The sequence below is a fragment of the Pimephales promelas genome, chromosome 2 (assembly GCF_988280905.1).
Source record: "Pimephales promelas chromosome 2, fPimPro1.hap1.1, whole genome shotgun sequence".
NCBI lineage: Eukaryota > Metazoa > Chordata > Actinopteri > Cypriniformes > Leuciscidae > Pimephales > Pimephales promelas.
The window spans coordinates 35,802,859-35,813,772 of record NC_142770.1 but is presented as its reverse complement, the minus strand read 5'-3'; the positions used below and the strand labels follow the sequence as shown (position 1 = coordinate 35,813,772).

The following is a 10,914-nucleotide window of genomic DNA, read 5'->3' as shown; positions in this document are numbered from 1 at the left end:
TTTTTTTCTTCTTCCTTTTTCACTTTAGAAAACGGTCATTGCCTCTGCTAGGTAAGTATCCTTTTTGATTCACGCTTTCCAAATTCTCACACACCTATGTAATATATAAGATGGTGATTATTTTTTTCATCCTTTTTGTTTTTTCTTAACAGCATAAAAGAAACCCAAAGGCTCTTTTAAGAGCCATCTGCCCTTCTGCAATCGCAGGTACTTGTTGCTGTCACTCTTAAAGTTACTTTTGATCCAGATGCCCTGCTCATCCAGCCAGATGAGGCAAGCATCACATTCTGCTGGTTTCATGCAGTTTCTTTATTATTTTATTTTAATATGGATCAAATTTTTAATTTTTTGCAAACAAACTATAACTAAATCTCCCAGAATTATTGGTTGAGTATTTCTAGAATTGAGATCATCATGAATTTATGAATATATATTCAAATAAATGTTTATAAAGTATGTTTATTTAATTAATTTTGTATAGTATTTTTTTAAACATTGTTATGATTATCTCTTTATGGAAATTGATCTCTATGGAATTTGGTTTATGGAATATGGTTTTTAATGCCTTTTTTGTTGCAGTGCTGGTCATCTCTGGTGATGCTCGCCATGTAAGTACTACTGTAATGCTTTTTGCACTGCATATATTTACCACTAAATGTTAATGCAATATAATTATCAATGCGTATGACGACTCATCTAAGAAAATGTTTTTAAAACAGACTAAAAAACTACATCCCATATTTAATTGATCCCACAAAATTTAATTGCAAAGTGATCCATTCATTCTCAAATGATCAAGAGTGCTTGTTTTAACAGACGCATCGTTCTTATACAGATCCAAGATGAAAACGGCATCGTGTTCGTCACTATTTTGTTTCCTTAGCACATTAACAAAACAATTAATGACACTAATAACACTTATGCTACTAAATAAAAGTAATATCACTAAAATGACACAGGCCTAATAACAGTCTTTAGTTTACGAACACAGCAAAACTCTGCCATCTTTAAAAATCAAAAGTAGCTTCAAATACTTGTTAAACAAGAAATATTCTTCTTCCTTTTTTCCCCACTGTCATTAATGTAGAAATATTAAGCCAGTAAATTAAGACATTAGCTAAATCATTATATCCATCATCATCTCGGAGAGAATTCAGCGACAGATGCCGAAAGGTCAGTCCGTTTTTTTATTTTCACTTTCAGAGAATGAGCGCGGTTATATGCACGTTCTTAACCCGATTTTGCTGAATAAACTGACAATGCATGTGGTCATGTAAACGCACTAACCCGTTTTCCTTTATCGAAGTCAAGTCGTAAGTTTGTATAAACCGATCGACTCAGCTAGATTTTTGCCCCTTACTCTGATTTCTCCTGCCGTTTAAAACACATTAACTCGCGTTCTTTGGGCTTATTGAAGTGCGCATATGTGAAGTGTAGGAAGACGCATATCTTAAACTCTGACTCTTGACCCAAGAAATTATTAAAACCCGTTTTTAACTACAGAAATACTGTCAAAATGCTGCATCTGTAAAGATTTTTTTTACCTCACTATATCGGGAAATAACCTAATCAAGCCTATTAATAAACACTCCACCTTTGCTAGCAAAATAGTTAATAATCTAATAAGTAAGCCCCGCCCCCTCACGATAAGATCATGTATTGCCGATCTCGGATATGAAAATGGAGCATGTCGCCCAACACTATGAAAATGGTGAATGAAAAATGTTGTCAGTTCTGTTTTGCTGTTAAAACTTAACATTGTTTTCTTGTTCGCAGTGTTGGTCATCTCTGGAGAAGCTCACCATGTAAGTACTACTGTAATGCTCATTTGTTGGCCATTTGCACTGTATATTGTTCACTTACTTTTGATTGGTAGAAAGTTTTAAAATCACTGCAGCATGTTTATGAATTATTATGGGACAACATAATATATATTTGAAGAAGAATGTATAACAATACACAATTTTGATAAATGTGAACGTGGACTTATTTGAGCTGTGAACAAATCTAAATTGTCTCTTTTTTTTTCTTCTTTTTTATTTTAGATTGGAAGTTGTGTCCATCTAGGTAAGTATTGTAATGAGTCAGCAGACACAAGGGGATCCATATGCAGCTTTTATAGAGTAGTCTGACAGGCATGGATTGGCAGCGGAGACAAGGCAGAGACAAACCATATACAAGAAAAGGGTCAAGACAGGCAGAGAGAATCAGAGTCCAGTAAACAGTCCAGGGTCAGGACAGGCAGAGAAGGGTCAGCAACAGTAAACAATCCACAGGTCAAACACAGGAATCAAACTCGGGAAGATAACGCTTAGAAATGATGGCCTGGGCACATCAAGACTTGGCCCTGGTGTGGTGTGTGGAACCGTACACCTGAACTGTGTAATCAGCACAGTGCAGGTGTATGGTGTTTCATATAATCAGTCCAGGGAGGTGCGTGATGGGAAATGTAGTCCATGATAATCCAGGGAGTGCGTGGCTAATCGTGACAAGTATAATTGTTTAACAGAATGTTTTTGCAACAGAGAAATCTGTATAGTGAAATTTGGAATGTTGTTTACTAAGATTTAAAAAATAATAATAAATTCCATCTTTAGTTATAACAAAAAATATAAGTTACTTATTGATGTATTCAAAATGATTAATTCAATGGCAATATAGTTCTTATTCACATTTAATGATTCAATAATTCCTGTACTTTTATATAGGCATGTTTGTGTGTTTTAAGAATGTAATTAACTTGTTTGTTTTTTTTGTGTGTGTGTGTGTGTGTGTGTGTGTGTGTGTGTGTGTGTGTGTGTGTGTGTGTGTGTGTGCATGTGTGTGTGTGTGTTATCTATCCTGTCCTATCCTATCAACACCTTATATCCATTTTCATTCAAACCTTTATCCTGCTTATTTGCTTAAACCTTTGCCATTTCTTCACTTTCTCTTCCCAAACTGATAAAAAAAAATCTGGCCTTGCATCCCAAAACGCTGCTGCTCTGCTTGCTGCTTGCTTGCTCGCAACCCAAACGCTACCAATCTGCAATCTCTTCCCCAATGCAAAACCAACCCAAACGCACCAATGCAGCTTGCTAACGCATCTTAAAAAAGAGCCAGTAAACCCAAACTTTTGAACCCAAAAAACAAACCCAAACTTTTGAACCCAATAACCAATTGATTTACAGTGCCAGACAGTCTTGAAAGAGGGACCATCTCCAGTCTGCCCTGCTGATCTTCTGTCCTGCTGATCTCCAGTCTGCCCTGCTACCCTCCGGATCTGAGGACTGCGTTGGAAAAGCACACACACACCATCTGTTTAGCTTTACATTACATAGGGTTATTTATTTTCTATAATCTTAGCACATATTTAAATTAATTTAGCTTGTTTAGTTTTTGTGACTGCTGATCTTCTGCCCTGCTGATCTCCAGTCTGCTCTGCTACCCTCCTGATCTGAGGACTGCGTTGGAAAAGCAAACATACAGTCATTTGTTTGATAACCATCTGTTTAGCTTTACATTACATAGGGTTGTTTATTGTCTATGATCTTATCACATATTTAAATTAATTTAACTTGATTAGTTTTTGTGACTGCTTTGCATCCGCCTGTATTAATAAAGTCCGGTTTCTGTTCAGTAAGTTGAGTCTTGTACCGTCTATACTGTATTGTTGAGTTCACAATCTTTTGGGTATCATTTTTTAAACTGGTCTAATATGGTTTGGTGACATCAGTGGTTAGCCGTTTACAACTTTCTCATTTTTTGAGTGACATTTAACCTAAGTTACAGTTTTAGAAGTAATATCTTTTGCAGACTTTTTTTTTGGGTCAAATTTCCTATATTGGTCAAATACTTTACATAAATTGTCTAAACTAATATTAGTTTCTGTTTTATTATTTACTGTACAACATATTCCTTGTTAGGTTAAGTATAATAGGTTCCTTTTCATAGATAAATTAAATATTGTATTTTATATTAACCGTTTATTGTTTGACTTGGTTTAAAACTGATGCACTGTAATACAAACAAAGAATAATCTGTTATTTGTTGAGTAAGTGTTTTTATTTGGTGTTTTGCACATTACTACCGTTTCACTGGCTGAATCTTCAGAAACGGTAAGAAAGGGAGAAATTTACTTGTACAGTTCTCATATTGAAGGAGCATTTGACAACTGCAACTTTTCGATAAAATATATTAATTTTGAGTTCCAAATTAATAATTATTCAATAATCTTTATAATTAAATTAAATTAAATTTATTATTCAGTGTTAAAACATGCCAAGAAAAGGTTAGAGAAGTGAATCTCAGAAACAGCGCAGAAAGCAGGAAGCTTCGTGTGGCTCCAGTAGCGGTAACTTTGTGTCAAACAGCGTCGATGCGAACCCGAATGTTCTGTCTGTTACCGCATCACACTGTCAAAGCAATCCCAGGTACAAGATTTACTCCAGAGGCCGTCAGTGTACTTGCAATGCCTTAATGTTCCTAGCTTTCCATACTTAACGTAATGAGCTACTCGGTTTTGATTTAGACCGCATTTTACAGAAAGGTGATGCAGTTTACACTAGTGTCAAACGAACACTGCGGAGCAAAGGACAATTTGTGCTTGATCATTTAAACTTTGATGAGCTGCCAAACACAGTTAAGACCAATTCAGCCTGCTACAACATCCTGAAACATCCCGAGAGAGTTGGTCTTCTAAAAGATACACCTGAGCTAGGCGGGTATGAAAACCTCGAGAATACTCTGCAGTGCCAGAGCTGATGTGAGTGACGCGTTGCTGCTGTGTGGATGCACGTGTATCGCCGTATTCAGAGATCGCTCAGGGAGGTTTGGTTATTTTGATCCTCACTGCAGAACAGCATATGGAATACCCGATGAAAATGAAAGCACCGGTACAGCCGTGATGTTGACCTTCTTCTGTTTAGAAGACCTCATCGAGAGACTCATGCTATTGTTTCAATGGTGTTTCGATTTGACTGACCAGCAACAATTTAATCTGCTGCCTGTATCGTTCATTAACCAGATAACTGAAAGCAGTGTACGTACTGAAGTCTCCCTGAACTGCTGTGAGCTTGAACATGATGTACAACCATCCACCTCTTTTGAGAACAAAGCTCTGTGCAAGTCTGCTGATGTCTTACAAGAGTGTGTCCAAGATCCAGCTCAACAACCATCTGAGACTAATGGAGCCACATCAACTAATGATCAAGCTCACTTGATTTATCAAGATACAATGGACATTCTAACTACCGTCACTCAGAATCAAGACAGTAATACAAATGTGTCATTCAGTGAAATTTCTCATGGCATGCTTTCACAGGATCAATTGCCATTGTCTGCTCCAAATAATAAATATTCACAATCAACAACCAAGCAGACAGAAAAACTAAACAAGACTCGGAAGCGAAAGGCTTACTGTAAAAAATGGCTGAAAGAAATGGATCAGAGGCAAGGTGTGTATGACAAAAAACAGGCTGTACGTAAAGTCTCTGATTATAAAACAAGTAATAAATCCAGGCAAAGACTTAAACAAGCCATGAAGAAAAAGTATTGGAATAATGTGATTTACAGAGAAGAACACAAACAAGCAATGACAAACAAATATAAAAATATTAATGAATACAGAGAGAGAAAAAAGGCTTATGTAATTAGCAACTACAGAAATAATGAACAATTCAGGGAGAAACAAAAAAATTACATAATTAAAAATTACAGGGATGATGAACAATTCAGGGAGAAACAAAAGAATTATATAATTAAAAATTACAGGGATGATGAACAATTCAGAGAGAGACAAAAGAATTACATAAAGAGAAATTATAGGAACAATGCAAAATATAAGGAGCAGCAGAGGCAATATATTGTTGATCGATACTTAAAGGATCCAATTTTTAGGCAAAGGCAAATGGGTCATTATACAAACCGATGCAGAAACTATCCTAACTTCTATGAAAAAAGGAAGAACGTTTTCAAACAACGTTATCACAGTGATGTACATTTTAGGGCTCGTCAGAAAGAATATAATTTGTTCAAATCTAAAAACAAAATATCTGCACTCAAGATACTTCACAAAGTACACTGTGCACAAGACATACAGCGCAAATACAAAAACATGCATCTGATGCGCCAGCAGAGAGACACGTTAGAAAATACCCAGCCTGACGTAGTACAAGATCCGACTGTGTTAAGAGCCTTAAATGTTTTCAGAGACGTTATAAAACAGGGACCAACTTATGTGTGCACATGCTGTGCCAGAGCGCTCTTCTCAAATCAAGTGAAATCATGTGATCGTGAGCGCTATCAGAAGAATCCGACAGTTGCTTCAGTTTGCTTGACTGGAAACTATGTTCATGTCTGCTCCGACTGCCCTGATCAGTGTGCCCTCGATCACAGGAAAACAGAGTGGATCTGTCACTGCTGCCATAACACACTATCGAGAGGTCTGATGCCAGACATTGCTTTGGCCAATCAACTTCAGTTCGCTCCCATTCCTCCAGAACTCTGTGATTTGAATGTTCTTGAAAGACACGTTATTGCAAAGTACATTCCTTTTGCTAAGATTGTTACACTACCAAAAGGCCAGCAAAGAGCTATAAAAGGCGCAGTGATTTCTGTTGCATCTGAAGTAGAAACAACAGTGAACTCTTTACCCAGACCAAGAAGTGAATCACAACTGCTCACAGTGAAACTGAAGAGACGTCTGTGTTACCAAGGTCACTATCAGTTTCAGACTTTGAACATGCAAAAGGTTTTGTCTGCTTTAAGAAAGCTAAAAGATATCCATTCAGAATATAAAGATATCTTCATTAATACAGAACTCTCTGAAGAAGAAATGTTTAATGAGCATGAACAGAGTGCAAATGACATCAGTGCTCCAGATGAGGAAATGGAAATTGAGAACACTGAAGAACAGAGCAATGAGAATGAACACGATGATGCAAACGAAGACACTACTTCAGAACAGCAATCGAGAGGCCTTGCCTTGGACACATGTCTTCAGCCCCCAGATCTCGGCCAGCAGCTGTTGTCTTATGATGATGGAGTATTTTGCATTGCCCCAGCAGAGAAAAACACTCCTGTAAACACTTTCAAAGTTCCTAAACTCGAGTCTATGGCGTTTCCAGTGCAGTTTCCCGATGGCAAGAACACTTTTGATGAGCCTGGTAGAGCAAAACATGTTTCCCCCAGCAGATACTTTAACTCTAGACTATTCTCTATCGACAATCGTTGTGCGAAGGATACCAACTATATCTTCTTTGCGCAGTTTGTGACTGAAATGCACATGGCCACATCTAGTATGTCTATTCAGATGAGGAAAGCAAAACCCATGACCCGTGATGGACGCAGAATAAACTGTTCACTGCTGCAGGACAAGCATGAGTTAGAAAAGCTTGTAATAAACAAGGAAGCTACACGATTCATGCAACCATTAAGAGGAACTCCAGCATACTGGGAGAAATCTCTCCGTGATCTGTTTGCTATGCTGAGACAACTGGGCACTCCAACATTTTTCTGTACGTTTAGTGCTGCTGAGATGAGATGGCCTGATGTGATTACTGCTATTAAAGCACAACAAGGTGAAACTGTGAACTTCGCTGAATTAGACTGGTCCGAAAAATGTGAAATCCTCAGAAGCAACCCTGTCACAGCCATGCGGATGTTTGAAAAACGAGTTGAAGCCTTGATGAGAGATTTGATCAATTCACCTGCTCAACCCATCGGTGAGGTAATTGACTTCTTTTACAGAGTAGAGTTCCAGCTACGTGGCTCTCCACACATTCACTGCTTATTTTGGGTGAAAGATGCTCCAGAGTTTGAAAAAGATGAAGATCAGGATGTGTGTGATTTCATTGATAAATACATCTCGTGCAAATTACCAGACCCAGACAGAGACCCAGAACTACATAGAATTGTGAGTGAAGTGCAGATGCACAGTCGTAACCACTCAAAATCCTGTAGAAAGAACAAGAAGCACTGCAGGTTTGGATTTCCTAAACCACCCATTAACAGGACCATGATATCCCGGCCCAGGCCTCCTCCTGCAGATCAGCCTGATGAAGAGAACGAATCAGAGGAAAGAGATTATGCCAGTTTCGCAAAAGAACAGCTACAGAAGGTGTGGGATCTACTGAATGACTCAACTCAGAGCTTTGATAGCGTTACACAGCTACTTCATGAAGTAAACATGACTTATGAAGAGTACCAGAAACATATTGATACTATTTCTACATCAAGTTCAATATTTATGGAGAGACGACCACAGGACTGCTGGGTAAACGGCTATAATCCAATGCTGTTAAGAGCCTGGGATGCAAACATGGACATACAGTTCATTCTCAACCCTTACAGCTGTATCATGTATATTGTCTCATACATTTCAAAAGCTGAGCATGAGATGAGCGATTACCTTAAGAAAGTGATAAAAGACTCAAGCCATGATAACCTGACTGAACGTGAGTGCATGAAGCAGGTCATGAATGCCTACTCAAAGAACAGAGAAGTCAGTGCTCAGGAGGCAGTCGCTCGCACATGCAGCCAGACCAAACAGACCTGAATTTGAGAACATGTGCATGGCTGAAATTGCAAGTGAATACCGCATTGTTTATGCACGACAGAAAAAAGGTAAAAATGTTTTGCCACTGCAAAATAATATGGGACACATACAGAAAAGAACAAGAGGAAAACCTGCTGTCATCAGATTTGCCCGTTTCTCACAGCAGAAAAACCCAGAAAAATTCTTTGGAACTCTTCTAAAGCTTTACTTGCCATATCGCTCAGATGAGCAGCTGAAGTCAGCCAGATTCCAGACATACGAATCATTTTATGCGTTTGCTTCAGTAAAACTACCAGGAACTGATGAAGTGCAGCGTGTGTGCAATATTGTAAACGAAAACCGTGAGAAATATGAAAAACATAATGAGGCTATTGAACAGGCAATTGAGGATTTTGAACAGAATGGTCCAGTTGAAGATGCATGGACTACATTGGCTCCAGCAAATGAGATGGTCCGTTTGGAGAGCATATCAGAACGTGAACCCACTGATCCCAATGATGTGAACGAGCAGGACGATGTTCCTGAATACACAGCATCTACCTCTGTCAGTAACACAGCTATGCCACTCGTGGAATCTACCCAACAAAATCATGCACAGATTCGTAAAATGTACCAGAGCTTGAATCAAACACAAGCTTCCATATTTTATGCAGTGCGAGACTGGTTCAAAAGATGTGTCTCTGGTGAAAACCCACAGCAATTTCTGTATTTTTTGAATGGAGGAGCAGGAGTTGGTAAATCTCATGTTATCAAATCTATTCATGCAGAAGCAACCAAGATTTTGCGCAGGCTTCCATGCATACGAGAGCATACTGACATCTCCAAGCCAACCGTCCTTTTGACTGCATTCACAGGAACTGCAGCCTTTGGAATCTCTGGCAAAACTCTCCATTGTCTCCTGAAACTCCCAAGAAGCTTAAAGCCTCCATACCAAGGCCTGGGAAACAGCTTGGATGAAATCAGGGCAGACCTTTCTAATGCACACATTTTAATTATCGACGAAATATCAATGGTGTCGAAACAGTTGTTTGCCTATGTGAACTGGAGACTGCAACAGATTAAAGGAAACCAGAAACCTTTTGGTGGGTTATCTATACTAGCTGTAGGAGATTTTTTCCAGCTACCACCTCTGGGAAGAGCAAAACCACTCTGTGTGTATGAGGACCATGTGCTGGACTTCTGGACAGATCATTTTCAAATGACAACTCTGACACAGATCATGAGACAGAGAGATGATCTTGCATACGCTGAGCTGCTCAACAGACTGAGAGTAAAAAAGAAGCATGAGAAGCTGACTGATGCAGACAGGTGCATGTTAGAAACTGTGGTAAGATCCTCTCCTGAAGAGTGTCCCGCTGATGCATTGCACATCTATGCAACCAATAAAGAGGTAGACAACCACAACAGTGAAGCCATATCCTCCCGCTTCTCAAATATCATCAACATTGATGCACACGATTACAAAAAAGATCCCCGAACAGGAGAAATGAAAAGACAAGCGACACCATTTAAAGGAGACAGTCGTGACCTTGTTGACACACTTCAGATTGCTATTGGTGCACGAGTGATGCTGACCAGAAATATTGATGTTGAGGACGGATTGGTCAATGGCTCCTTTGCCAAGGTGGCATCAACAACTCAGACCCGAGATGGATATGTTCAATTAATTGGTCTTCATTTAGACAATGTGACTGCTGGACAGAAACATCGCAACAAAGCACCTGATGGAGATGACAACATTGTAAATATTGAGAGGTCAGAGGAACCACTGAAAAGAAAAGGAACTGTACGAAGACAATTTCCCATGAAGCTTGCTTTTGCATGTACCATCCATAAAGTGCAAGGAATGACGACTGATCGCGCTGTTGTATCTCTGAAGCACATATTCGAATCAGGCATGGCATACGTTGCACTCAGCAGAACAACATCACTCAGTGGACTGCATATTACTGATTTTGATGAAAAGAAAATCTTCTGTGATCCAGAAATAAGTGCCTCCTTGGAGAACATGCCAAAAGCAGATTTTCACAGCATCCAGCCCATCCTACATATCGTACAGGATCTGAACCTTAATTCAGCTCTTAAAATCATCCATCATAACACAGAGGGACTGGAGTGCCATATGGATGATTTAAAATGCCACCATGAGCTTCTCTTGGCTGATGTTTTGTGCCTCACTGAAACACACCTGTCAGGCTCAGCTGTTCCTGCACATCTACATCTGGACGGATACACCATGTACAAACGCAACAGGCATGCATCCTACACAAACTATGCAAATTTGGCAAACAAGAATGGTGGTGGAGTGGCCATTTATGTGAAGAACAACTTTAAAGTTTGTCCTCTGATGTACATACAGAATGTTACTGACTTGGAAT

At 38.9% G+C, this 10,914-nt stretch overlaps 1 long non-coding RNA gene across 1 annotated transcript; it reads left to right on the top strand.

Annotated features, from left to right (window-relative positions):
- The first annotated feature begins 518 nt into the window (after positions 1 to 518).
- LOC148997273 (uncharacterized) lies at positions 519 to 3,905 on the top strand. Its single transcript, XR_016168920.1, has 4 exons — positions 519 to 608; positions 1,777 to 1,805; positions 2,046 to 2,067; positions 3,074 to 3,905. It is a non-coding gene; the product is annotated as an uncharacterized LOC148997273 (long non-coding RNA).
- The last annotated feature ends 7,009 nt before the right edge of the window (positions 3,906 to 10,914 follow it).